Here is a 27,004-nt window from a genome sequence, read left to right on the forward strand (position 1 = left end):
ACTTCCTGATCTGGACTAATGGAAACCCTTGAGGGTTCCCTCATACCACATTATGTCAATCACATGCACTGCACTGGTTGTGCAACTCCTGTCACTACAACATTGCTCTCAACCTTATCAGGCCCACCTAATCGGTGGGAAAGAAATTAAAGGTGAACACAGTCAACAAAGTGGCAGCAAGTGTTTGTAGAGATCAGGAGCACCTAAACGCTGTAGTGTCGTGAGGCCATTTTCTCTAAAAATTGTCCAAACGGAGCAGAAAGTGTTGTAGCACTCGTGGCACACACAAGATGGAAGATGTGCACCACAGCTTTGGCTTTTTCTTCCTTGTCCCATGTGCCACAGAGTTGCTGGCTATCCAGGGGAGAGGTACAGGCCTTGCAAAACCCCTGGAAGCCCCTTCCCAGGGCACTAGTGCAGTAGCTTAGGCCAGCAGTTAAGAGTCACATGCCAATCTTTCACTGCGATTGCTACACAGGAGAGATTGGGAAAGAAGGGAACAGTCCAGTTTTTCCAGTATTCCAGCTCTTGCCCTCTTGGGGACTTGGTGCTGAGGCAAGAGCCACTGCTCTGATCCTTTGTGCAACCATGCTGCTGGCCTTGTGCTCAGAGTCCATGTTAACCTCTGAAGCCCCACAGCATTTCACACTGCAGGTCTCTAGTACGGTCCTCAGCTGTTAGGCATCAGGCCTCGATGTGAAACGCAAGCATTCAGTTTTTATTTGTTTATAAAGGTCCCATCACACCCTCCCTGGCCTCATATAGTGATCAATAAAATACACCGGCAAAGGCCTGCACACAATTAAGTAGACTTGCTACAGAGTTAAACTGCACAAGACCTCCAAAATCATCCTTTCTGGTCTGAGCCAGCACGGAGCCTGGCATCCTGCTCTGACAGTCAGCATATTTGGAAGCAAATGAGGGACCCGTCACTGATGTCTGGCAGTCTTGGAAGTGTAATATTACAAAGACTCATAAAAGTGCATCTCAGAGCGTCTTGCTTCCATGCACCACTTTTTTTTTTTTTTTCTCTTTTAATTATTTGATGTCTTGACTGCAGGAAACATCCTGCCCCCTCACCCCTCCTTGGAACAAGAGCAACTGTGTGACAGAGATCAGAGTCCCTTACAACATTGCTGTCCCATATCCATCTCACCCCGTGTCACCACACCTCCACACTGACCCTGCCTCCTCTCTGCACACCCCTCCTGGTGCCGGGACCACCTTGGCAGGATGCTGCCCTGCATCCAGCACTGGTGAGCAGCCACACCAGCACCCATCCAGCAGGAGAAACCCATGAGCTGTCAGGTTTCCCCACCCAGCACCTGGCTTGAAAGTGCCACGGCCAGATGGAAATTCCCATTTGGAGAAAACCCTCCGAAGTGCACGTATCTGTAGGATGTTACTGGGCAGAAACAAATGGAGGAGGCTGTTTATGTCTCTAAAGCCTGCCTCTGCTCTAACTTGACTTCAGGCCTAGTTATTCCTGTTGTGCTTACTGCAATAGCTTACCACTGTCAACAGGAGGATTTATCGGGGCAGCCAAGAAGCGACTGACTCAGCACGGTCAGGGCTTAAGAGCTCCACGAGGCTGGACAGAAACCGGCACGGAGCACGGTGTCACCAGCACTCAGCCCGGTGTGGCTGCGGGGGGAAGATCTACAAAATCAAGGGGAATTTAAACTCCCTTCCCAGATGAAACCTCTCCATCAATATGGACAAAGACTGGAGGCTGTTTTAGCCTGGCTGGTGTTTAATACTCCCTGACCTGCTCAGCAAGGAGCAGGAGACATGAAGCATGGCAACGTCAAGCTTTAACATATCCCTCAGAGCTGAATCTTGACCTGCAGACCGTGCTCGCCACCTCTGCAATGAACTTCCTGAGTGGGTTAGACCCACAGACCTTCTCTTCTCCCCTCCACATTACCAACTTGCTGAAATCTCCTAATAAAAAAAAAAATAATAATAAAAAAACACCTTGTGGCATCTCTTCCACAATGCACATGCTTCTCATAATGGCAGGTGTAGAGAAAATCTGTAGGAAAGGTGCTTGAGGTACTCTCTCCACAGTGCCTAGCTGGGAGGACACTATTTCTGCATGTTTTCCTGGGCTGACATTTCAAACCCGATGCTTTGAGTGGGATTTGTCTCACCCTGCTTTAGAGATCTACATCTGAGCCAGTCACCCTTTATGTTCAATGGAGAGAACTAGGCATGTCTGGGGTGTGAATCATCTGATTTACTTTGTACATCTCCTTTAGACTCAGATGAATCACACACTAGAAGTGCTTATTTTTCTCCATTGACTGTAAAGGGAACCGAGATGAATACTCAGATACAGACATCTACATTTGGTCAGATGACTCTTACCCTCCACCTCCTGGGAAACAGCTTCAGGTAACATCCTCCACACGGGCAGTCACTGCCTTGCCTCTTGCTGTCACTCACCCATGCCAGAGCCTAAAATCAGGACAGCTGTTCACTCACGCTCCCACCCCAAAATCTGCTACACACTCAAAACCAGCATGGATATCTGAACACCACTCTTTGCTGGAAGACCTCAATAAAAGAATTATCAATTATCAGCAGCTTTTAATTTTTTTCCCAAAACACACAAAAAAAAAAAAAGTAAAAGGAAGCATTCATTCGGAGAACTCATGAACAGCAAGTCTGTGAAGGCAGATATTGGTTGGGCTGACTCCCTGTGCATTCCCAGCACCAGACACCTGATGTGCAGGGAAGTGGCAGTGGCAGATCTCCTGTTGGCACAGTGTTCCACTGCAGCCTTCTACCATCCACTCCACACAACGCTGCTGGCAGCCTGAGTCCTCCTGAAATCTTGTCCTGATTCAGCTCTACCTGTCTTGCATGGTGTCCTTATTTATCTGCTTTTGTTTTTACCATCATCTATGTGCCACTTACATTTATTGCAGGCATTCTGTTGAAAGATCTCATTGAGGATCAGCTCATCTCATGAACGTGACACTTAACACATAGTGTTGTTGTTCAGTGAAATCAATTAGAAACATTACCTTGCTTGTGATACGCTCATTACCCACAACAAACAGCAGGCCTTGAGATACCTCCCTGACATTCTTTCCTTGACCCAGCAAGGCATTTTCATAGACATCCTTTGTGGTTGTCCTTAAGGTTCAGAAATCTCCCTGCCTCATGCTCCCATCCATACCTTCAAGAGTACTCACTTGCCCTCAGAGGCGTCCAAAAATACAGCATACGCTTCTCACATGAGGCACGTTCTAGCCAGAAATAGCTTGTGTTTCCATCAGGCACGGCTGTCTACCCTTTGGTCTTCCAAGCATTCACTATGCCCACATTCTGCAGCTACGCAAGGGAACATTTACTTGCTCCTTTTTCTGGCCCAAGTATCCAGCAGAAGATTTCCTAAGTCAGGGCACTGGAGGACAAGCTGGATTTCAGAGACTGATGGAGGGAATCATAGCTCTGTTGATATCTATTAGTACAGACCAATAAAACATCCAGGACAAACACGAGCCTTGGTTAAAAACAAACAGAAAGGATTTTTATAACACTGATGAAGTATTAAAAGTTCATTTTATTTTTACAAAAGCAATTAAAAACATCTGGGATGTCAAACAAGTCTCTGCACACAGCATTTTAACCCAATTCCATGCTATTCCTGGAATTTCCCCTGCACTTTAGTCTTGACTGAGCTGACCAGCTGAGGTGAACCAGACTTTTTTCCTCTGTTAGGAGAAACAGCTGGATGCAGAACTTCGGCTTTGTGTGGACAAACACCACGAGCTGACGAGACATTTTTTAATGTGAACATTTGGCTGAGCAGACAGGCTTGGGTTTCTAAATACTCCGGCATCACAAAAGGACGTACAATGCCCTTCTGCTCAGGCCTGGCATAGATCTCCTACAAGACCATAGCAGCTGTCACCCTCTCTGTGCAATGTAGGAGTTGACTCACCTGGAGATGACATGTTTCAAACTATGCTCTGAAAGCAGCAGGCAATATGCCCAGTGCTGGGTCTCTGGATACATGAGTTACCCCCGTGCAGTCACTTTCTGTTCCGTGAGAAAAGGAGATGGGCAAAACTGAGGCAATGCTACCTTCCAGATTTCAGCCTGAGGACCTGTGCTAACCATCAGAAAGCCACACCTTCCTCACTCAGTATTTCCTTGGGCTGCGTCTGACTTTCTCTGCTTGCAGCAGCAGAAAGTTGCACTCTGTGACACCTGCCCAGAATATTGAGCATTTGGCTTAAAAAGCACAGAGTCATGGGGAAACAATGACTAACACTAAGTCACTGTGGAATCCAGTCCCAAGGGGAGTACCTGCAGACAGCCTTGCAAATTGGTATGGATGTACATTAGCTTGCCAGAGTTGCATCCAGTGCTAATTTAATGAAATATTGCTGCAACACAAATAGGAGCAGGGATACTGTCTAGCCCTCCAATTACCAGTTCCAGTGAGCCGTTTCAGACCATCCTGAAAAAAGCTGGCACGCTTAGGTCAGGTGAAAGGACATGATGTGACGAATCAGTGACAACCTCTGAGGACAGCTTGCTTCAAACAGTCAGAATTAAAGCCTTTCTTCATCATCCTGACCACACATGGAAAGACAACATAAAAATGCAACTGATATGGGGCTCTGCAGATTGCTGCCAGCGTTGTGAGGCCTACGGCAGTGTTCACTGGGGTCAGCAGTGAGGTTCCTGTGGCCTTCTCTGGGAGCATGGGCAGCAGGTGTCGAACTGCACCTAGAGATGGGGAGGAAGCAGACTTGGAAAGCTGATAGATTGTGCACAGCTCAGGAGCAAGCTGGCACCCACCTTCTACAACTGTAGCTCCTCGGTGACTTCAGGCTGTACTCCTGTGTAACAGGAGCTTCAGGAATTCAAACATCACTGGGATTTTTCAAAGCCTAGCTCTCTGCAGTACAAAAGACCTCAACTTGCAGCTTTCTGGGACTAGGAGACAGTTCATTCACAGCACCATAAAAATTCAAACCTATTCAAGAACTGACCTTCATTCAGCTATCTATTTGAATAATGACACGAGCAGTGAGGATGGAGCAATTGTGATTTCAAGGCTCTGTTTCTGAAGGTTTTGCCATGTATTTAACTTTACCTCAGAAAATGCCCTCTGCAGAAGACAGGAGGCTTGTGTTAAATATAGAAGTGTGCGATAGCAGCAGACAGAGAGGAGCCACAGGGCTGACAATAGGGAAGGGCTGGGGCTTTGAAGGAAGATCCAGGGATCGTCTTGCTGGTGAGAAACCCGGGGTTTGCAGCAGATGAAGGGAAGGAAGGCAGCAATCCTGGGAGCAGGGAGCTACAAGCTGTGCCTCACAGAAGGACTTCTCCTTGCCCTCCCCACGTCACTGGCCCTGCTGCGGGGGCTTCCTCTCCTGCAGGAGACCTCCAGCACAGATGCAATCTCCCCAGCAAGGCAAGCAAAGCCCTGCAGCCTCTCCTCCCGCGCTGGCCCCTGCAGCAGCCAAGAGGAAAAAGCAGCTCCAGCTGGGGCAAGTCCTGTCTCCGGCATCTGTGTTCTCTGCATCAAGCCCAGCTGCTCAGCTGGGGCCTCGCTCCTCTTTCTTGCCAGGGCTGCTAACCTCCAGCCAAATGCCCCTCGGTTTGGAAGTCAGCGCTCTCCACCTGCCGCCAGCATATGACCCCGTCCCAGTTTTGGATTACCCCCGTGAGTCACGTTTTTTCCACCGCCCTCTCCCAGCCTCCCCAGAGGAGCGGTGCCCCCGTCAGAGGTAGCACAAGGACAAGGGTAGAACAAATGCCCAGCGGTGCCTGGCTCTAGTGCCAAGGACCAGCAGAGGCTGGGGGAGCTGTGGTGTGGACAAGAGGCCGAGCAATGCCTGCTGCTGCATGGAGCTCAGGGGTCACTGGGCTCATGGGGACACCAATTCCCCATGATGCGGCCCAGGACACCAAAGGGCAAAGCTGTTTGCCCCCCAGGGCTGCCTGCCTCTTGCCTCAGCTTGGTCGTGGGGGCCCCATGCTCTGCCACATAACGAAGAGGCAGGCTGATCTGAGTCACCAGTCCCCTGTCTGTGCAGAGTAAAGGCAGCCCTGCCAGCTGGAGAGCAGCCAGGTGGCAACCCTACACGCAAGCAGGCACATGGCTCGGCCGGGAGCGTCAGCCCTCCTCACAAATGTACGTACATGGGTGTACGCGAACGCTGGGCTCCCAGCCCGAAGGACCTGGTTAGTTTGCCCCACTGCTAATTTGGGTTGCTGCTCAGGTTGCTCAGGACCCCCTCTCCTGCCCCATGGCTGCAGGCACAGACCTCCTGCCTGCCTCTGCCTGGACCCCTGCCCCACGGCTCCCATCGCACACCCCCGCCGTGTCAGGCGTGCTGATACCTTCTGCAGCCTGAGGAAACAGCTCCCTGCGGGGCGCTACGCAGGAGGCAAATTCCACCACCGGGGTCAAATTCCTCAAGCAAAGAATCGGGAAGTCCTTCAGTACTGGGGAAAGACTGCAAAATAACAGAGCTCACTGCCCCCGTGGCAGAATGGGGCTTTAAGCGGCAGCGCTTCTGAACAGACCGGCGTGATCAGTGACTTGCACAAAACGCGCATGGCAGTGATAAATCGTCACAAACACTCCTCGACCAAAATTAAGTTACTCACAAAGTGATTTCTTAGAATGACTTCTCCGCTTGCTCTTCCCGAACTATTAAATTACACTTCTGTGATTAATTACTACAGCAACTGCAAGGCAAACTTAAAGTTGTCACCTAAGAACAAAAGGTCTTTGAGATAGGAGTTGTTTACTTTCAGCTGAAAGGACACATGTTCTAATTTGGTAAACTGTACGTTAGCTGCATTTTAATTCTTCAAGCAGAAAATAGCAGCTGCCCGCATGGAGCAGCAGAAAGGTGAAAATGTCATTGGATAAAACCTCCAAGTATTTCTCACAATTGGCACTAACAAATGGCTTCCGGAAGCTAGAGGTCACTGCACACACAGTCCTAGAGCTTTCAGGCATTAACCTGAAGTTATTGTATTTAACTTGAATTCCTAAAGCAAGGTCAGATGGTTTACCCCAAATGTTAGCAAATTCCAACAAGTAATCTAACACAGACGCTTTCATTCGCTCCAGTGGGATGCTTCAGAGGCAAAAAAGGAGTGGTTTCAAGCAGGGCTGCCGCTTTCTCAGCACACACAAACAGCAATCATATTGCAGATGGGCTTTTTGCTTCTCCCAGATCTGAATGTAAACCCTCCCCCAAAAGGTATTAAGCCTGGTCTACAGAGATATATAATTTTTTAATGCACCAGGCAGCGGGAGACACTAGCTACTCTGTCACCTAAGTGTTTTTGGAAGAGGAAAAAGAGCTATTCAGCATTAAAGATTCAGGAATGTCTGTTGACATATTAAGGAAACAACCTCGGGGGACAGCTGACATGGCTCCAAGAAGCATTACCAAGGGAACAGTGACGCAAATGCCTTCCATTTTTACAGGCTGGCAGCTCGCCAGGTTCCCTCGCCTGATGTCTGATGTAATGCTAATCCCTATCTGGGTTAGCGCTCGGATATCAACCACAGCAGCTCACTCTGCTGCAATCAATACAGCTCACTTTTTATAGAAGAGCGTATAAAAAAAATCTGCTCTAATCTACCAGGAATATGTACCGTAGGGTAATAGCAGGGGAAATCTAATGGCTAACCTGGAACTCACCCCAAGCATTTTGCGAGCGTACATGTGTGTGCACAGGCTTGTTCACGGACCCACGCACGCCCCAAACCACGGCAAGTCCAAGCGAGGGCCACTCGTTGCAAGTGCTGGGTGTTCACCACGGAGAGAAGAGCCTTCCAGTTCCTCTACTGAGTGACGCACGAGCAAAACAGGACTGGAAAAAAAATGTACTATCAGAGGTAGTACTGCATAAAATGTTTCTTTATGTACTAATGATGACATTTTGCACTTCTATGAGTAGCAAAGGGCTCCATGGAGACTAATGAGGTCTCACAGGGTAGACAGGAGTGTCCAGATACTCAGCACCAAGGCTGGGAGAAGGAGTCATGGCTGCTTCATTCAGCAGTCAAAACACGTCAGCCCCAGAGTCAGTGACAATTCGTCATAGCGGACACCAACACCAGCACCCTGAGACAAGAAATGAGTAGGGGAGTATCCAGGAGAGGAATCCAGGGATCCTGAATTACCATGTAATTACCTGAGTAGTAATTTGGCTTGCTCACAGGAGAAGAACGATGAAATCTTGAGTAACCTTCAGTGAATGTAGTCCCAAATTTATACCATATGCCATGGAAAGCCCTTCCAGTCCTTAACTGCACCCTAAAACCACTTTAGGGCACTGGCTTGCTACTAGCTGATAGTGCAGCTTCCTGGATCATCAGGCTGTGAGCAGTGAGCTCACACCAATTCATTTACCAGGATGCTGGTATTAGAACCGTGAACATTGCTAGGTGTGTTTGTGTCCCTGAGAAAATCTTGAGATGAACTTTGTGGGTAGCAAAGTAGATGAATCCCAGCCTGTGTCAAACACCTAGTGCTGTGGGCACCTCTGCAGGCCAATGCATTGCTTCCTTCTATTCCTCTTTTTTTTTTTTTTTTTTTTTTTTTCAGGTAAAATTTAAAGGTAGTTTTGGGAAGGGTGCTTCAAAGTAAAAGCTGCTATAGTACTATTAGCTTTTGGGTTAACCCCTGCCAGATGTGAAAAGAACATTAACCCATTAACCTCATCATCCTGGTTTTCCAGAGGGGGTCAGCTTCACAGAACAACCTAAGAGCTGGGTTGGTGTTTTGTGTATTTACAGGAAAATCCATTTACATGGAGATGAAAAAGGCAACACTCTCAGGCCTTGCTCAAGGCAACATTTCCACAGCAGACAGAGCTGATTTGACTAAGTGACTGCCCCTACTTTTCAGTGGCACCAAAACCAGAGGACACCAGTGTCCACCCACATTAGCCCACAACCCCTCAAGCAGCCACATGGCATGAGGCTCCCTGAGGCACTCATCAGCACCCAGACACAACCTCACACATCTGCCAGGCATTTCCTTGCATTTCTGCCTCCCTTTTGCCAGGAGCTGCCATGGCACGATGCTGCTTCTGGCCCCCTCTTCCTCCTCTGCAATTTATTCCCTGCCAGCTGCGCCCTGGCCAGAGCAGCAGTGGCCACAGGCTGGGCTGCATGCGGGAGCAATGTGGGGGCTGAGTGCCCCAAAACAAACACATACTGCTGCACAGCCCAACATCAGGGATCTTCTCCCCAGTGAGAAATATGACTCACAGGGCTGCACCAAACACAGCCAGAAGTTCAGGCTTCACCTTTTCAGGGGAGACCCCATCAGCCAGTAGTAGGCCTTGCCTGCAGGCCAGCTGTGGTGGGGTTTCAATGGGTAAGGAAAACAGAGGCATTACAATGCCTTGGCAGATGATCTCCAGCCTCAACCATCCCGTAGTTCCTCCGTTACGTGCTGTTTCAACAGCATTCCTGATGGAGCCTGTGAGCAGCATGCCCGAACCAACCCCTTGCCTTTGGGAATTTCTGTTCTTTGGTGCTAACAAAAAAAAAAAAAAATAGTGGTTTCCACTGCAGTGCAATTCTTTTAATGACCAAACAATTGCCTTTAGTTTTCAAGAAGAATACGCCTGGTTTGAATGGATGGCCTTGTTATAATGGCCCCACAAATCAGGCCAGCTGAGAACGTTAATACAATTCTGTTACCCTTCCTCTGACTTGTGAAAAGGTGAAATGTTTGATGACCAAAGAGCCATTCTTAAGAGCTGTTCTTAAACAAAGGGCTTAGCTGGTTTTGCTTACTTCAGAATAAGTAAGAAAGGCACATAGCTTAAGAGAATACACATTTTCATAGAAAATACACATGGCTGTGCTCCAGACATGCCTTCCCTTTGCAGTTCATGCACAGGGAACTGCAGGCCCAGTCCTCCTCGGTGGCAGTCAGCGATGACCTCCTGGAATTATGACACAACATCAACGTGAAAGGAAAATCCAGTCCTTCCTATGTGATTCATAGGACGTCGCACAATTTTTAACATATGTGTTTATATTTCCTTAATATTTAATGAAATGCTTAAGAACAAACACATTCTAAAAATGCTGATGTAATTACAGTTTGTTGTGCTTGAATTCTGAATGGAGAGCAGTCTCCATTATTTTTTCCACATGCTTATACTACATTATATTAAAAACATATTTTACTCAGTCAGACATGTGTTGTGTGCTTTATAAACACTTTGCACAGTTGGAAACATTCATGTTTAACAAAAATACGATCACCGTCAATACAATGCAGGGAACCTCCTTTGCACTAAATGATCTGTGCTCTGATCAAGCGAGGTGATCACCAGAGGATCATGCATTAAGACCCTGGCCAAAAGGGCCTATTCCAGAGCTGCATGCAGCTTAGCTGGATTCCTCAGGGCCCAGCACAGTTGAGTGGTAAAGTCTTCTGTCCAGACAACACATAGCCCAAGCAAGAAGACTCCAGACAGGTTAATACTCTGGTCTAGGTGGAGTTGTATTATTAAATTTTAAAGTAGAAGATAAACACCAGTTAGTGTCAGTGCCCTACAAGGTTCATTGCCCTCCTGGTGTGGTCCAGTAACCTCTGACAATCCAATTAATGTGACTCAGATTGTGTTATCACATAATCTTTTTTACTCAAATCATCCCACTTCACTGGCCTGCTTCTGGAGTTACTCAAAGAACTCCAAAAAGATCATCATAGTGTCTTTTTTTTTTAAATGTTCATGCATGGCTGATGTTCATAATCTCTAGTGACCAATTTGTAAAACTAGGTGGTTTTCAGAGCAAAATCTTTAGACAAAATTCACAGGAGTGAGATGTCAGCTCTGCATTCTCCGAGCAAATAGTCCTGTGTTGTCGATGTAAGAATCATCCGTACCCAGACCACTTCATGCAGCAGCTGGGGATTTCCACATTTTTCCTGTGCATAAACAAAATAAGCCTGGGGTGTGGATTGGTCTCTAGTTCCAAACCCTCTGATTCCGTTCCAAAATGAAGGCCCCATCAGGTGCAAAATAAACTCCTCTTCCCAACTGGAATAATTTGTGTGCTACATGCAGAGCTGCAGTCGGTGAGTAGTTGAATGCATTTGTGCTGGTTCCATATTAATGCAAGGGTGAGAAAGAAAACATCAGCAACCAAAAGCATTATACAGACCTCCCCTTTTGGATGTATCATCCTGTGCCACATAAATATACATTGTCAGCTTGTGAGAGATACAAGCCTGTTCTTATGCTTTAATGTCGGATGACATCTTGATGTGACAGCAACACAGTTCAACAACATGCAGGAAATGCAGCTCATGGAAATAGGCATTTAGCAAAGGAAAAACAAGCCTTTCTTTCTCTGAAGAACACTTAAATGGGAGCACTCTTTTGTGAGTTTACGGGAATGCGTTTCCTTTTATTCATAATAGCAACTGTGTGTCAATTAGTAACAGCTTACCTCTCTGATTTTCATGTTGTGCTCTTTTTTTTTTCTGTCCACATGCTCTGCTGGATGGACACCCAGGCTCCTCTGAATGTGTAACGTGAGGACCACAAAGCACACAAATCCTATCTGTAAAGCTAGTGAAGAATCTGCTTTAGCCCAGAGCACTGGGTCTGAGTTTGGTCTCACACTCCTGCTCAAGAGTGAATTAGCCAGAAGGGGAGTTGTATGCTCCACTACAACAACTTTTGCTCCATGCAAAAGTAAAGGCACACTAGTCTCGGTCTTACCAGTGGCATCTCCATCTAAAGGTGTATTTCTTACTGTGAAAACACCCAGTGAGGAAAATATTTAGCCTTGTACCTTGAAATTAAGCCAAGGTATTAAGCTTGATTAGAGTTAAGGTAAATGATTAAATTAAGCTTGATGCAGAGTTAGCTCATTACTCAATGGCATGCTTGGGGAAGCCAAAGAAAATGACACTTCTTCATGCTGCATGCTAGGTCTGCTTGCTCCATTCTTCTCCGTGCAAATGTACGGCTGAGTCTCTGGCCATCAGAGGAGCTGTGCACAGATCTGACCAGCTGGAATCGCTCCACCCCTGGGTCATTATGATATTCAATTATGGCTCTGTACTTAAGTGACACAATAGATATGGGAATTGAAAGCACAAAAACGCCTAACCTCTGATCCTGTCTCTACAACAGAATCCCTCGGTGGCTTTAGGCAAGGTACTTAACATCTCCACCTCAGTTTTCCATTTGCAGAAGGGGGCTAATAATACTCAGCCACCTACTCCACAGGGGAGTCCTGAGGATTCATTACTTAATGTAAAGTGGCTAGAAGATGAAAACCTGCATGTAAGTGCCAAGTGGTATTACAGTTACTTGGGTTTAGCTTCAATTTTTGAGACTTGCTTTCCTTTTTAAAATGAAGAAAAGTATTCCTCTAAGTCTACTGAGATTTCTGTTCTGCACTGCATTTCCTACACAACAGGGAAGGAGAGTTGGGAGCATGAGGGAAAGGAGAAAAATGTGTCCCCTTGGATCTCAATCTACCTTTCACATCCTCTCAGGAAATTGTTTTGAAAGTGCCCAACACTTGCTGCAATATGCTGCAGTCACAAGGCAAAAATTTTACTCTTTCAAGAATGCTTTATGAGCTCCAGGAATAAATCATCTCTAGCAGGGATGGTTAAGCATAATGTTGAGAGTCTATGATTTTCCCCAGAGGTAGAGAAATCATTCCAAGCTTTTCTTCAATTTGGTCATGAAACTTTAACAAGAAAATACCAAGGGCCATTCTGGCTCATCACTGGGATATGTACATTAAGACAAAACAAGGGGAGTGTTTTGATCCACCAAGTTTCTTCCTTCTATCTTTAACGAGAAAAATCTTTGATTTTAAGTGACAATTCATGTATGGCAAACTACTTTCACGGCAATGCAGTCAACACAGTGCTTGGTCAGCATCTTTAAACAGAGCAGCATAACTGCGTCTGACAACATGACAGTGATGGAGAGCAGAGGAACTTGTCATTCTAATGCTGGCTGTGCTGGGAGTACAAACTGCAATAAACGAGTGCAGCAAACAAAAGGACTGGTCCACTATTTGCAAATGCTAAGATTATTGGAAACAAAGGAAATGATTTTGTCACCCCAGGAAAAAAAAATATGGCCTTTCATGATTGTTCTGAAAAAGCCCCCTGCCATGAACTGCTGCCACTCCTAAGAATTCAGAGCATGCAGCTAATGCATATGGCTCTGCTTCCAACTTCATTAATAGGAGATTTTGGCACTGCAGGAGCCCCTCCTTGTGCATACTGGATCCAGATCTGGCCTAAGCACACAATTATGTTTCTGTTGAATTAGCCAGAGCACACAATGTGGTATTTATGCCAGTTTTGTGCTGACTGGAGGACAGCCGTTACCTGATTCGGTATGATGTCTGCCAGAATTTGTCAAACATATTTGAACCAGTGCTGTAAGTTTCTGCTAGCTCAGTGCTTGGCAGCGCGTAGCTGCGATGTTCTGGTCCAGCACGGGGCACTTTATGCCAGATTTGCTGTTCCATGGAACCGCCGTTTAAGACGTGCAGTGCAGTTACATGCCTCACTTATATTAACCAAACTGCCCTGCCCCTTCACTGTAAGAAATTATTCAATTCCCATATGCATCGCGGGGATTATATAATTCCAGAGAAAAGGCTCTCTTTTGATGTTTACTCCAGGGCTTCAGGTTTCTTAGTGATGCAGCAATTGCCAGGCCCATCTAACTCCTGAATTTAAAATGTTTATGTCTCACTTCACTAAGTAAATGAAAGACACCAAATTAATATAAGCAAAGCATGGAAAGAAAAGAAGGGTCAGATGAGAACAGAAATCACTGCCCACTCCTGCTTTTCTGACTTCCCATTGAGCGGTGTGTGGAGCCAAGCCACCCTGAGCTGTGAGTTGCTCCACTTTCAACAAATATTGGTCAAGTCTTGCAGGATCAGAGCCAGCTTTGGGATTCTGAGGCATTCTGGCAAGAGGACTCTGCTGGGATCCTCCCTTCCTCATCATCCCTCCCAAGCAGAACAGAGTCATTTAAAGCAAAGTGGGTGGGAGGGCTCAGAAATCTTGGAGCCCCAAAAGCCTGCCCGGGCAACATCGAGGCCAGCCACATGCACACAGGGGGTGTCAGCATCTGAGCTATTTTCTAGAAACAATTCTCTCTAAAGGGAGCAGTCCTTCAGACAAAGCCTTGTGACACATTCTGGTGATTTTTAGGCTATTTTCTCTTCCTTTTCTTATAACTACTTTGTCATGGAACCTGGAATAATCAGCCAGAAGTGGTCAAAAGAGCCACAGAAACAAAATGCCTCTTGGGACATTGCAACACAATATTGAACCATAAAGAAGAAACTTCATTAACTTAAGAGCAGCATGAGTCTCTTTGTTTCACCTGCTTTCTCCCATGTCTCTCTCTTATTTGTCCTCTTTCCACCTCTCTTTTTTTTTTTTTTCTTTTTTTTAATCTTCATATCATTCTTTCCTCTCTTGGTTCACATTCCCTCTTCTCAAAAGACTTCTCTTCTTCTGCTCATTATCACGCTTCTTTTCTATTCACAGTGGTTTTACCTACTTCTCTCTTTTCTCCTTGGCCATTCCCATTCATTCCTGGCCACCATCCTCCTCAATTTCTTTGCTCCAGCTTCTCAGTTCTCCCTTGCTCTTCTCTCCAACCCAGTTCTCCCTGCCTGGTGTTTTTTTTTCTTTCGTCTTTACCTCCCTGAGGAAATTCACTTCTCTCCCTCCAAGTCTTGCATCTTCCTCCTCCTGATTTTTGCAATCCTTCCCTTACGCACACTGTGGATTATTCTCATCCCCTTTCACCTCACTGTTCTGCAAACCTTCTCTGTCCTTACTCATTAGTGACCTGGCAAGATATCCCTCACAGCTGTGGATGTCACTACAGCCACAGGAGCCACAGCCATGGGAGGGATGCTTACAGACAAGAGACAAGACTGAGAAGAATCTCTGCTAACTCACGGGGAGGTTATTAGTTGTGCTTATCAAAGGGTGGGTCAGCAGACAGGAAAATCCCCAGTTTATCAGTTTCTCCTTTAGACAGCTATGGCTGTTTTGTCACTGTTGTTAATCCTCTCCTGCTTTCCCAAAGAGCGCTGTTAGTGCCGCACAGACAATGTGCTGCTGGTTGCCCCTGCCCTTGCCCATCCTGGAGGAGGGAATGGTTGCTCTGGTCGCAAGCATGCAGCAGTAGAGCCAGATCCCCTCTTCCAGTTATGCTGGTATGCAGCTTGGAGGCGAGTCAGCCCTTTGGATGAGATGCTCTTTCCTGTGGCTGGAAGTTGCATCAGAAGTTCACCACTGAGGACAGCTGAGCCACCAGCCAGTGCCTGGTGGGCTGTTTTTGTACTCTTTTCATGGGCTTCACCCAGGGACTTCCCCACCGTGCTGAGAGCTGACCCACCAACAGGAGAGCCACACAGAGACCAAGTGCTGGTACTGATCACCAGCTGTGCCAAAATTGTGCACAGTGTGCTTTTAAGTTGCTGTGCTAAAACCCCTCTGCTCATGGCCAGCTTCCATGCTGAATGCTCTCTTCACAGAAAAAAAAAAAAAAAAAAAAAAAAAAAAGAAAAAAGAATCTACAAACTAGCTGGGCTAACTCCTTCCCAGGGGCGCCATCACTAAGTCAACAAGGCTGTGGTATAAATACATGTGTCCCATTGTTAGGGTGGGATAGCCAAAGCTGACCGGGGTTTGTGAGGAACACCCACAAAGATCCCTAGATGCCGAGCAACCAAGTTTAAAGCTCCCAAGGCCAGCACCTTGGCAGGAGCCAAGCACAGTGGAGCAGCAGATGAACGTTTGCGTTTCTGCTCCATATCCTTCCCAGTCCTTTCCCTAAGAAAGCTAGAGAATTAGTAATTTTGGACACAGAGCCTACACGCACACAAACATGTATGAAATTGGCAAACGCTGCCTTCATTAAACCTGTGGAGGAGCTCAGGCACCGAGGGACTCACCTCCGAGGGCTTCACCTGAGCCTCACAGGAAGGCCGGCAGAGCCAGAAATAGAGCCCAGACCTCCTGACTCCGCGCCGCGGGCCCTAGCTGAAACACCGGCTTCCCTCCCTCCACACGCTATGTTGGCCAGACTGGAAAAGGCGTTCAAAATAAATAAAACCCTGTTCCTGTGCCAAGTTTTAAAAAACATTTTCTTGTCATGGCTGGTTGTTTTTCTCCTGCTAGACGTTAGGCAGTCTCCACCGAGTGAGACAGCTTTCCTTTCTTCTCCAGGAAACACAGTTGTCTCCCACATGTTACACTTAATGTAGCTCGAGCAAATGTTTGAGGAAATTCCCCCTAATTCAGTGAAATTGTTAGCTTGGCAGTGGCGCTCTGGAAACAGGACCGGAGGATTGCGCTGGATGGTTCTTTTCCCTTTTTAAAGTGCACAGGAGAGCTCGGGCTCAGGACGGGCTGCTGAGGAAGACAGAAACTCATGTTACATATAAAGGATTTGGCAGGCCCCAACACAGAAATTTCCAGAAGTGTTTGCGTGGCAACAGCTCCGTGCCAATCCACATTTTTTAGCTATTCTGGCCGGCTGCCCGGCCGACAAGAAAGTCTTGTATCTCCGCACAGCTCGCTGGCTTCCCTGAGGAGTTTCCATGCTGCATGGCAACGTTGGATAATCTTATTTGTGCGCCAGAAAAACTCCTGCTACTTACACTGTTACTAAATACCAGATGTGCTTAATAAAGAGTAAGTGGAGCCAAACCTAGGGTAATCACATAACCTATCATTAACATTTTCTAAAAACAAAAATGCAATTGGAACAGCAGATTACTGTTTTGCTTTGTTTGCTTTACGCCCTATTACTGGAACCCCTGGGGTGCTGGGAACAGAGCGCGGTAGGAGCAGACAGCTCTGGCACGGCTGATGACATTGTTTACAATCACACCCCTGCACATCTGAAACATGTGTGAGAAAGTAAGGGCTAAGCACATTTCCTTTGCCTCGGCGCAGGAGCCGGGAGGGAGGGGAGGGCTGCAGCAGGAAGTCTGCGCCGAGCAAGAAAGTGCCGGGGTCGCGTTTCTCCGTCCCGTGGAGGCAGCTGGTGGTCTGGGCCCTCGCGCTTGCACATCCCCAGGTCTCCTGGGCACAGGAGTGAGGGAGTGGGCCTTGTTCCTTGAAATTTAATGACAACACGAATCCTCCAAGCCCATTTAAAATGCATTTTTGTGTGGACTGGGGGCTCTGTCACCACACAAAACGTGCACACGTGTTTGCTGTGGATTTAAATGGATGTTGCACATGTGCACATCTGATGCTGACCAGACCCTTGAGGGAAGCGGTTCAGTCACGGCAAGGGCAAGCAAGCTCTGCTGCAATGGGCTCTTACAAAGAGAGACACACATGCACTGCAATGTTTATGGCCCCTGTGCAGCCCATTTCTCCCACAGCTGGTTCCGCAGTTGATATGCAGGAACACAGTTAAACAAGCAGAAAAAGAGTTTTTTATTTTATTTTATTAGTTTATTTATTTATTTATTCATTGATGCCCAATGCTACCCAGCTGGAGGGGAATCATGGCAAACACGCTCACCAGCTTCCCCCCTACACATGGCCACCCCTCACACGTCTGCTGGCTCAGCCCAGTGGGAAGGATTGCTCCTGGCATTGGAGCAGGATAAGTCCAGACCTGGCCCATCGTGTGCATGGAGCCAGAGAGCCATGAGTCACCCGTGTCAGGCCACAGCCCGGAGCCACGGCTGGGTCCCTCCAGCCAACCTCTGACCCAAGGCAGTGGGAGTTGCAGCCACACAGGGCTGGGATATCTGATCCCAGGAGCCGGGCCAAGGGCACGGTGTGAGGAGGTGATGGCAGGTGTCAACCTGCAACAGCCTGAGGCTCCAGGGCGGCCACTTGCACATGGCTGCCAGCGTGACTGGGCTCGGCCTTGCCCACGCTGCTGGGGAGCCTGCAGGAGGCTACAAACACGGGCTGCCTCACACCCTCCTGCTGTGCCACCCTTGCCGCTGGCACCTTCCCTGTCTCCTCCACCACGATTTCCTGGCTGAGCACAGCACAGGCTGTAGAACAGGCTGGATGAGGCTGCATGACTAGGGCAAGAAGCTGCCACTGCTCACGGGACCACAGCTTCCCACCCAAAGTCCCCCCTGGGTAGTCAGTGGATTTACTTCTGCCTGATCGCATGTACCCTTATGGTACCATGATTAACATAGGACTGATATAAGCATACCTCATCCCTCACACTTCTTCATACTGAGTTGGATCCCAGTCCCCACCAGCACCAGGAGAGCTAGGCTGGTACAGGAGGAAGGCACAGGCACCCTCTCTGGCTTGTATGGTGGCAAAGATGCTAGCAGCACCCCAGACTGGCCAAACCAGAGTGCCCTTTGGAACCACCACTGCCTCCTTGCAATCACAAACACTACCAGTTATGGTGATGGGTCCCAAAGGGGGTTCAGGGCACCCTATAGAGATGAGGGAGCTGTGTGTGACCTGCAGGCCAGAGTGACTCACGGCAGGAGAGCATGAGCCTCCTCCACCCACCCTGCAAGCACAGAATGAGCATCTTTCCCAAATTAAAAACCTGGGAGAGCAGCGAAGCGGCCAGAGTTTCGCTCCCTCGCTGTGCCCACTTGCTGTGAGCCAGACAAGCTGCTATCAGGGGAGCTGCTGGTTCGGGGAAGCCTCACCCCACTAGCCGTAGGCGGCATGTTGTACAGCCAGGAGGAAATTAGGTAGTGGCTCCCCCAACACTGCATCACTCTTTCCACTTCAGGCTATAAGGATCTTCTCAAAGAGTCAGGAAACAGCACAGAGGAACAATTAATCCTCCGCATGAAGGCACTCCTTCCACCCCTCACTGCTGCCTGAAGCTCCTGGCCCCTGCCCGCCTCGCCCTGCCAGCCACCTCCGGTCGGCTGCCTTCCCCTTGGCCTCCTCCCCGGAGGCTGGGGGATGCACTGACAAGGCTGGTTGGCTGCAAGGACCCAGGCACCCCTGTCACATCTCCGCCTTCCATTTTGCACTGCCTAGGCAAAATGTTAGGTTCAGTTTGCAGATGAACCCACCAAAAGGTGTTTTCCTACTTGCGTCTAGGAGTCTGGCCTGTCTGTTGTGCTTTGAAGGGGGGCCCATCAGACAATCCCAGAAATGAACACCTAATTCCAACCCTCGTTGGCAGCAGGAAGGACAGATGCCTGCCAAGTAGTCACAAGGCACTCCACAAACACCTTGCTTCACCTCGCAACCAGGGAACAAAGTCCATTGCCATTAGGGGACTTCAGGCCACAAAGCGAGTATGTTCCCCCTGGCTTCAGTTTCCATAAGCCAGACACTCAAGAGCCATGGGGTCCCTTGATCCCAACAGGGCTGGCCCATGGGACAAGCCCAGCCCCCTTGTCAGAAAGGCAAATTTAATACAGAGCATACGTCTCTTGAGTTTTATGGTGGATCTAGATGCACGTGAGGTTTCCCTGTTTTACTGTGCAGGGGGGGCAGGCATTTTACAGATATGAAACACAGGACAGTCCTTGACCTGAAGAACTATCTCTAGAGAGACAAGACAACAAAAGGGATTGAACAAGAAAGCAGAGGGAACAGAAAATGATTCTGCAAATACTGCCTTCAGATCATGATCAACGTGAAAAGGGGTTTGAGATGGGTTTCGAGGTCTTTATTAGAAGAGAGCTAACGAAGAGGCGTGAAAAGGACAAGGTCAGGAAAGAGCAGAGAGGGCAGATGAGATGAAGCTGAGAGGAAGAGGGAGAAGAAGGGGAAGACAATCCTGACAGGTCCCAGTAAATCTTTTTCTGTTCCCCAGCAGACAAGAAAGAGGGGGTGGGACACAAAATGGGTCCTGACATATGTGGAGAAGATGCAGAGGGTGACTCTGCTTCATCACTGCAGCTCTCATACTGGCAAGCCAAAGCTGATCCCACCTTTTCCCTTGTCACAGGGTTGCCATTTCTGCTGAAACAACTTCTGCTAGCTTCCATCAATCACAGCCAAAGCTGGACAAGTGGGCAACACAATGTCAGGGAACAACTACAACTTAACGCACATGAGAAAGATCTGCTAGAGCTCTCCAACACATTGACAAGTTTTATCTTATCTGTTGCCAGGCAGGACAAAGAGCTGGAGGGACAGTGAAGGTCAGTCGGGCACTTAGGAGAGCACAGAACAAGGGAATAACTGATTATGCTGAAGGGCATCGCATTTGCAATTAAGGCTGAGCTCCAAAAACACGGTCTGGGGAAAGTAATCTGCTTCTCTTCCCCATCCCAGCGTAAAAAAGTGCCCCACTGGCCACACCACAACTGTGTTGGAGGTGTCCCCTCAGTGAGTCCCCACCACGTCCTCAATGAAGGGGGATGAGCAATAAGCCTGTAAGTATTTACAAGAAAAAGGCTTAGCACAAAGTGCTTCTGGGCACAGCTCTGTTGCCAGTAAAAAGCATGATGAAAAGCATACTTTCTTTGATGAAGCCTCAGTCGAGTGCTTTATGGGTAAAGGTGAATCTAGTATATATCATATTTGTCTGATGGCAAACAGGGACCACTTGTGAAATTCATCTGACTGGATGTTCTCGGAAAATCTTCACAAAACATCTGTGGGCTTTGAATCACCCCATTGTTGTCAGGATTTCAGATGGAAATTGTTCTGGATGTGAGAGAATGGAGGGTCACTAATGGCTTATTTCTTATTAAATGCTTTGGGTTTAGGGACTTTGGGCATATGTAGGTATTTTTCTCTTTGCAGATTCACGTGAAGCAAAATACTACATAATGAAAAAATCAGAGGGCAGCTTGTCTTTTGTTAGACTGGTAAAGAACCAGGTTATTGCTGCGTTAAGACAATATGTGAAAATATGCGAAAAGTGGTTTTGACCCCCTAGAGCAGAACAGCCCTGTTACTGATTGTGATGAGCAGCCCACGAGATGTGACTGCTGGGGCCAAAAAGGAGGGTGCACAGTGTGGTTTGGCCCTGCAGAGAGACTCAGCACATCTGCCTTAACCTCCCGGCTCTGCTGCTGACACCCTATCGTTTTGTCTCTCTGGCTTTAGTATAGCAATTCAACAGCACCAAAACTAACTGGTTGTGCTTTTAGGGTTAGGTAATCTGCTAAATGGCCCTTGAATTCTCCAGTCTGAAGCAGCAAACATAACGTGCCTCTGCTGCAGTTGTCAGCCCGGAGAGAGCAGTTTCATGCTGCAGGGAGCTGCAGGGAGAATACACAGGATGCGTCCACTGAATGCCACCTCCATCACCTCTGCTCCTGAGCAAAGCTTCACAGGTTATCTCCAAGGTTTCCCTGGAGGGGAAAAGAAATAATCGCAGCTTTACTAATCTAGTCTGTGCTCAGTGGGCTTCCTGCTGCCTGGAGCCACCCGATGGTGTCCATGCTCACCAGGCCTGCTGTGAGTTCAGCCTTCCCTCACTTCATTTCCTCAGCTGATAAATGATACTGAAGTCACAGCTGGGATTTACACCACAGCAGACTGCTGCACCAAAATGAGAACCTCCATGAGAACGCCTCTCAAAATAATGAGAGGTGTGAAGCAAAACTGGTGCCCGTGTAGTGCCGGCCACCTGGACTCACTTGGTGTTTTGAGATGGCAGCTAGCTGTTTATAGCAGCTGCCTATATGAGCAGTGTTGTTCTTTATTTTACAACCTCAATCCGAGTTTCCTCGAGTACCCTGCTGACACAGGGCGAATTTGGGGAGTAGTCTTTCCTCCCTTTTCCCAGAGCAGCAAACATCTGGGACTACTGAGATACCGTCATCTTGTGGCATTGGCTGGCTTTATTCTTTAATGAGTTTTTCTGTAACGACTTCATGATGTTTCTCCAGGGAGGACAACTGTCTCATCTGAAACCTTGTCTCGCATGCTCCTTTATAGAAGGATGTTTTATGCTAAGGCTCTTGAAAGAATTTCCTTTTGTGCTCTGTCCCCACCTTTCCCTGTTTAATTCCTCCCAAATGTCTCTCTGATGCTTAACCTGTGGGTCGCCCTGTTCACCAAAAACAAAGCAAAATGCTGTTTTGAATAAGCTTGGGATACATGGATGTCATTTCTGAACATTAGCAGGCCACATGATACTACCAACTTCATTTGATCCCATTTGCTGGAACAGCCTGAATTTCTCAGGGGCAGGTTTTTCCTCCTAGTTCATTATTGTTCAAACCCATCAAGCAAATGGCAGCGGAGCGGAAGCTTGAATGGGCTTGTTTAATGAACAGGCGAAGTCATTCATCTGCAGCCTCACAGTTCTGCAGCAAGGCTACATCTCTCCCCTCCTGCTTTTCCTTAAAGCCTCTCCCCCCCCCGCCTCCTCGTGGCATGACACAGCCAGCAAAGCAGCTGCGGATGGTGTTTGTGCAACGCTGCCGTTCAGCAGTGCTTGGGATATACCAGCCTCCTTTTCAGCCTGCTCCCTGCCCGAGCTCTGCCTGCACCTTCATGGTTATTGCTGAGACTGCTGGGGCAGCTGCTGTGCTAAACCATGGCAGGGAAATGGCCCTGTTGGCGCTGCCGTGAAGGGTGCAGACACACCAAGACCCCTGGCACCTGCTGGGTTTGGAAAGCCAGCCCTGCACCCACAGCAGGGGCATGCCCCTGGCAGCATGGGCTGCACGGAGCTGGTTTACTCCCCTGACTCGCCCCACGGCTGGGTCCAGGATCAGGCCTGCAGCTGGCGTGAACCGGCCCATGGAAATTCAGTGGAGCCCTGCCAGGCAGCAGCAGCTGAAGCGCTGGCACCAGAAGCTATTTTTTATGCATAAAACTAGCTATTTTTGCATGACCTTTGGTTTCACAGCAGCACCAGCAAGGCGTGCAGGCTGCCTTTCCCTTGCGAAAGTGCGAATGGAAGATTTTTTATTTATTTTATTATTATTTTTTTTTGCCGGACGCTTGCTTCAAAGCTGCGTTCAGGGCAGATAAGTGATAGCATCTGTCAGGGTGCCATTTTTGCACTGCGAAGCCAGCGTGGGAGCACTCCCTGTCCCCCTGCTCCCTGCCTGCTAAAAACAACTGAAACTAATTACATACCAGGAATACCAGCGTCCCGCAAAGCCTCTGCCGCACAGCGGCTCTCCCTCGCTCCCTTTTTTCCCTTCCGCCTGATTCACCAGGGCTTTGGCCGCGCTCCAGCTTTTGGGAGGGTGGGGAGAGGCAAAGGGGGGGGCTTGGGAGGGCAGCGGCTTTTTGAGCTCACCGACAGCCTCCCCTCGCTGCGGTCCTGTGCGCTCATTTCCACTTCACAGATGCTGCTGAGCTCTGCCATGGGGGGGGCAAATCCCAGAAGTGGAAGGGAGCGTGGCGGGGAGGGAGAGGATGAAAGCAGCGAAGAGCTGCATTTATTAAGCTGTTTTTCTTGCAGTGAAAAGAAGCATTTATCGGTGATTTCATATAACATGGGAGATGTGGCTTCCTGCCAATTTTCGGAGGATGCAAACAACCCGCTGACATCATATGCTAAATATAGAAGAGTTCCTGCTTTAGGTGAATAAATAATGCAGATGCAAAAGCCCAGGTCTTCAGTTACACGTTCATTAGGATCGGTCTGTCAGGTTCAGACAATCGAGAGAACAGCATCCAGCTTCAGCACCGAGTGATAGGTGAAGAATGCAAAACAACTGCAGACAATAGGTGATTAAGCAGATTTCCTTGTTCTCTGCTTTTTCTTACAGCTGCTGCGTTTCATGTCTGCAGCAACCCATGCTGCAGCTTTTCCAGCACAGGCTCTGCCGTGTCCCTCCCTTTTCCTTAAAGCCAAGCCTTAACGACAAGCATGGGTGGGGAGAAGCTGAACAATGAGCACAGCCAAAATGTGGAAACTTCCCCAGGCGCTTAGCGGGGGAAAAAAAACAGGAGAAAGAAAAGGAAAAAAAAAAAAAAAAAAAAAAAAAAAAAAAAAAAAAGCTCTGATCAGGCTATGCAAGCAGTAAAACAGCAGCAGCTCTGTATGAAGCAGAAGTTTTCCATGCCCTGTCAGAGGGAGGTTTTAATTAGGGTTTCCCAATGCTTAACACTCTTGATCCCTCTAGTATTTTTGTATGAGGCACCCATTTTAACAACTGGCTGAGGAAACCTGTGGCAGGCTCCATGGCGCATTATTTTAAGCTTTCAGAAAGTGCCCGGAGAAGGATTAGGGTTCATAATAAAATCTAATCAATACTTTTCCCCTTCCCTTCCTCCAGATCAAAGGCAGCGGGCAGGAGAAAGAGTCCAGAGCCATTCTCACTGGGTGGAAGGGAGACACGAGGGCAGGAAGCAAGAAGACAATGCGCCATAAAAGCTGCCGCAAGGTGTTGGATCAATGACAACATCTGCATGAATCCTTCCCCTCACAGCCCGGGCTACAAAAGAAGCTGTTACCATGGAAACTGGCGCAAAAGCATCAGGCAGAAGGGAGAAGGCTGTAATGAAAGGTGGGAGAGGGAATATTTTTAGATCGCTTAGGAGGAACGCTACCAAATGACATCATCCTATCTCGTTATTTGCACCAGTGCTATGTAACATGTTGCGGCGTCTGCCCCAGGCTGTTAAATGGAAAAATGTTATTATGCATGTGAATTATAAATACTGCAGTGAAACTCAAGCTCGGGAGTTATTAGACATCACTATTCTGTAATAAAGAAGAGCATTTAATACACTGTGCTTCACGGACTCACTGTATGATACAAGAAGCATTGTGTCTAGGATTTTAATGTTCCCAGAAAGTAATTATGACTCATCCTTTTATTGTTATTAAGAAGCAAAGTGCAAATAATTTTACACATTTGATATCCCACACATCAGCAAGCCTCTTGCACTGGAGAAACATGGCCTAATTTTCCAGAGTGCTCCGTGCCAACATGCTCTGAGTGGATGTGGTAGTAGTTGTAGATGCTCAGCACTGCCAAAAAAACAGCCACCCATTTCACATGTGAATGCTTCATTAATTTCACAAATACGTTTCACTGTCTGCAGTCAGCTCCCTAGGTAGGGCCAGACCCCACTGAGAGTTAAGGACCCGGTAGATACCTGTGATACCTACTTGAATAAAGCTCTAATACAGGGGGAAAAAAAATAATTCTGACACATTTGCTGTAGTTTTCCTGATCTGGGGGTCGTTCAGCGGGAGCAGAGGTTGGCAGGCATATCTGAAATGAATCAGATTCCCCAGCTAAGCCCCCCCAGATACACACGTAGGTTCGACAGCATCCACATGTGCCAGTTCCCAAATGTCAGCCCTGTCAACACGCAGGATCAACTCCCAACACATACAGAAGCCTGGCGGGTCGGTGTCTTTCAGACATCTCTCCCGACTGTCGAGCAGCCAGGAAAGCCTCCAGCCCCGGAGGTGAAGCAGGCAGGGACTCGCCTGCCTTGCAGCGGGACGTGGGAGCCCAGCGCCCGCCACACTTGAGAGGTGCGAATCACTATTCGGGTCACACCGCCACTGGTAACGTGAGAAGGGTAAACCCGGAGGAATGTGCTTCTTGTGACTGCGAAGCTTCGAGCCTGCTCACTGCACCGGAATAATGATCAGCAAATGCCACGCTCAGCTAGAGAGCATGCTGTCACTGGAGATGTGCAGGGACTGAAATTCCCAGCCATGCAGATATCCACTGACGCTGCCAAAATATCTGCGGGTGAGTGACAGGGTTTGCCCTAGCTTCTGCCCTGTGCAAAGCAAAGCACGTGGGTCCTCAGCCATTTGTTTTTGGACGAACCCCTGTGTCAGCAGGGAGGCAGTAACGGCAGCCACACCGATGCCAAAGGAGTGAGCATGGGCACAGGCAGGTTTGCGTGGCCCCACTGCAAGGCGGGGGCTGCCCTGTGGTTTTTTTTTCATAGCGCTCCTCCTCGTTGGGCTAAATACAACCCCTGGCCTTCCGTGCCTGCTCCCCACTGCTCATGCCACCTCGGCTGTGTGTCCTTGCCCTCTGCCTCCCTGTCCCTGCCGTAAAAGGCACTGGTGCAGCCCGACAGGGCATGGGTCAGCTGGGGAAACAGCGAGAAATAGCACAGAGAGGATGGTGGGTGGGCGGGCAGGCAGAAATAGGGACAAGCCAGAAAGTCACCGCCTGGCTACAGGCAGAGTTTGCTTAAACTAAGGGCAACAGGCAGCAAAGCCTTTTTTTTTAAGCTTATGTTATTCATTTTTTCACTGTGGAATCATTATGTGCTTCTCTTCTCCCTGTTTTAGCTCTTCTTCCACACATATCTGGCTCTATAAATATTTTATAAATTGTGAAATGTGTGTGCTACTTCTGGTCCATCTTCGGAGCTGTAGATGAACACCAAGCACCACTGTGTAGCTTAGGCTGTGGAGCATGTTCATGGCACAGGACCTGAAAAGGTGAATGAGTTTAGCTGAGCCTAAAATAACATGACCTCAAAACATTTTCTGTTCTAAATAAATGCAGTCCAAGTAAGATCCCTGAGTACATTGTACCTAAATTTCCTGGCTCAAATAGACCACGAATGAGACAGCAGCCTTTTTATGATAGGATTGGCTAAACTGACCTATTCTACACATTAACTTCATCCTGCTTAACCTCAGCCCCTTTTTCCAGTTAAGCTAACACCCAGCACAGCAGTGAATAACTTTTCCTTTTTTCCTGGCTGCTCTTTTTTGGCACTTTTTTTTTTTTTCCTTCATGTTTTTAAGGAAGGAGGTTAGGGTTCTACATCTTACAATATTACTGTTGGATATGGATGAAAGAATATTTCATACAACTTATCATTTAATTTGTATTATATGTTAGCTTTGGCAGTGCCGGCATTGTAGTCATGCCAATAAAGAAACTTTTGATCTGAATGAGTTCAAAACTCAGCCAAGCTTGAAGTAAGGTTGCAGAAAATCATTTCAAATATTAAAAGAATAAATAAAAAAAAAATGCATCTTTTCAGGGATACAGGTGCTGTAGATGCCCTGAGTAGCCTGTTTTGCAAGAGGCATGGGTTTTCTGCAAAGCTAAGGACCATTTTAGGAGGACACACAA

The 27,004-nt window shown here is 47.9% G+C and overlaps 2 long non-coding RNA genes across 2 annotated transcripts in view; one reads left to right on the forward strand and one right to left on the reverse strand.

The window, feature by feature from the left end:
* LOC311434939 overlaps positions 1–27,004 on the reverse strand; it is a 56,625-nt gene that overhangs the window by 15,970 nt on the left and 13,651 nt on the right. The window contains exon 2 of the long non-coding RNA XR_014691845.1: positions 7,695–7,866. This is a non-coding gene — a long non-coding RNA (uncharacterized lncRNA). The remainder of the gene's footprint in view (positions 1–7,694; positions 7,867–27,004) is intronic.
* On the forward strand, positions 7,582–24,666 carry LOC311434940. Its single transcript, XR_014691846.1, has 2 exons — positions 7,582–7,891; positions 24,212–24,666. It is a non-coding gene; the product is annotated as an uncharacterized lncRNA (long non-coding RNA).

This window comes from Aythya ferina (assembly GCF_964211825.1).
Source record: "Aythya ferina genome assembly, chromosome: 3".
Classification (NCBI taxonomy): domain Eukaryota; kingdom Metazoa; phylum Chordata; class Aves; order Anseriformes; family Anatidae; genus Aythya; species Aythya ferina.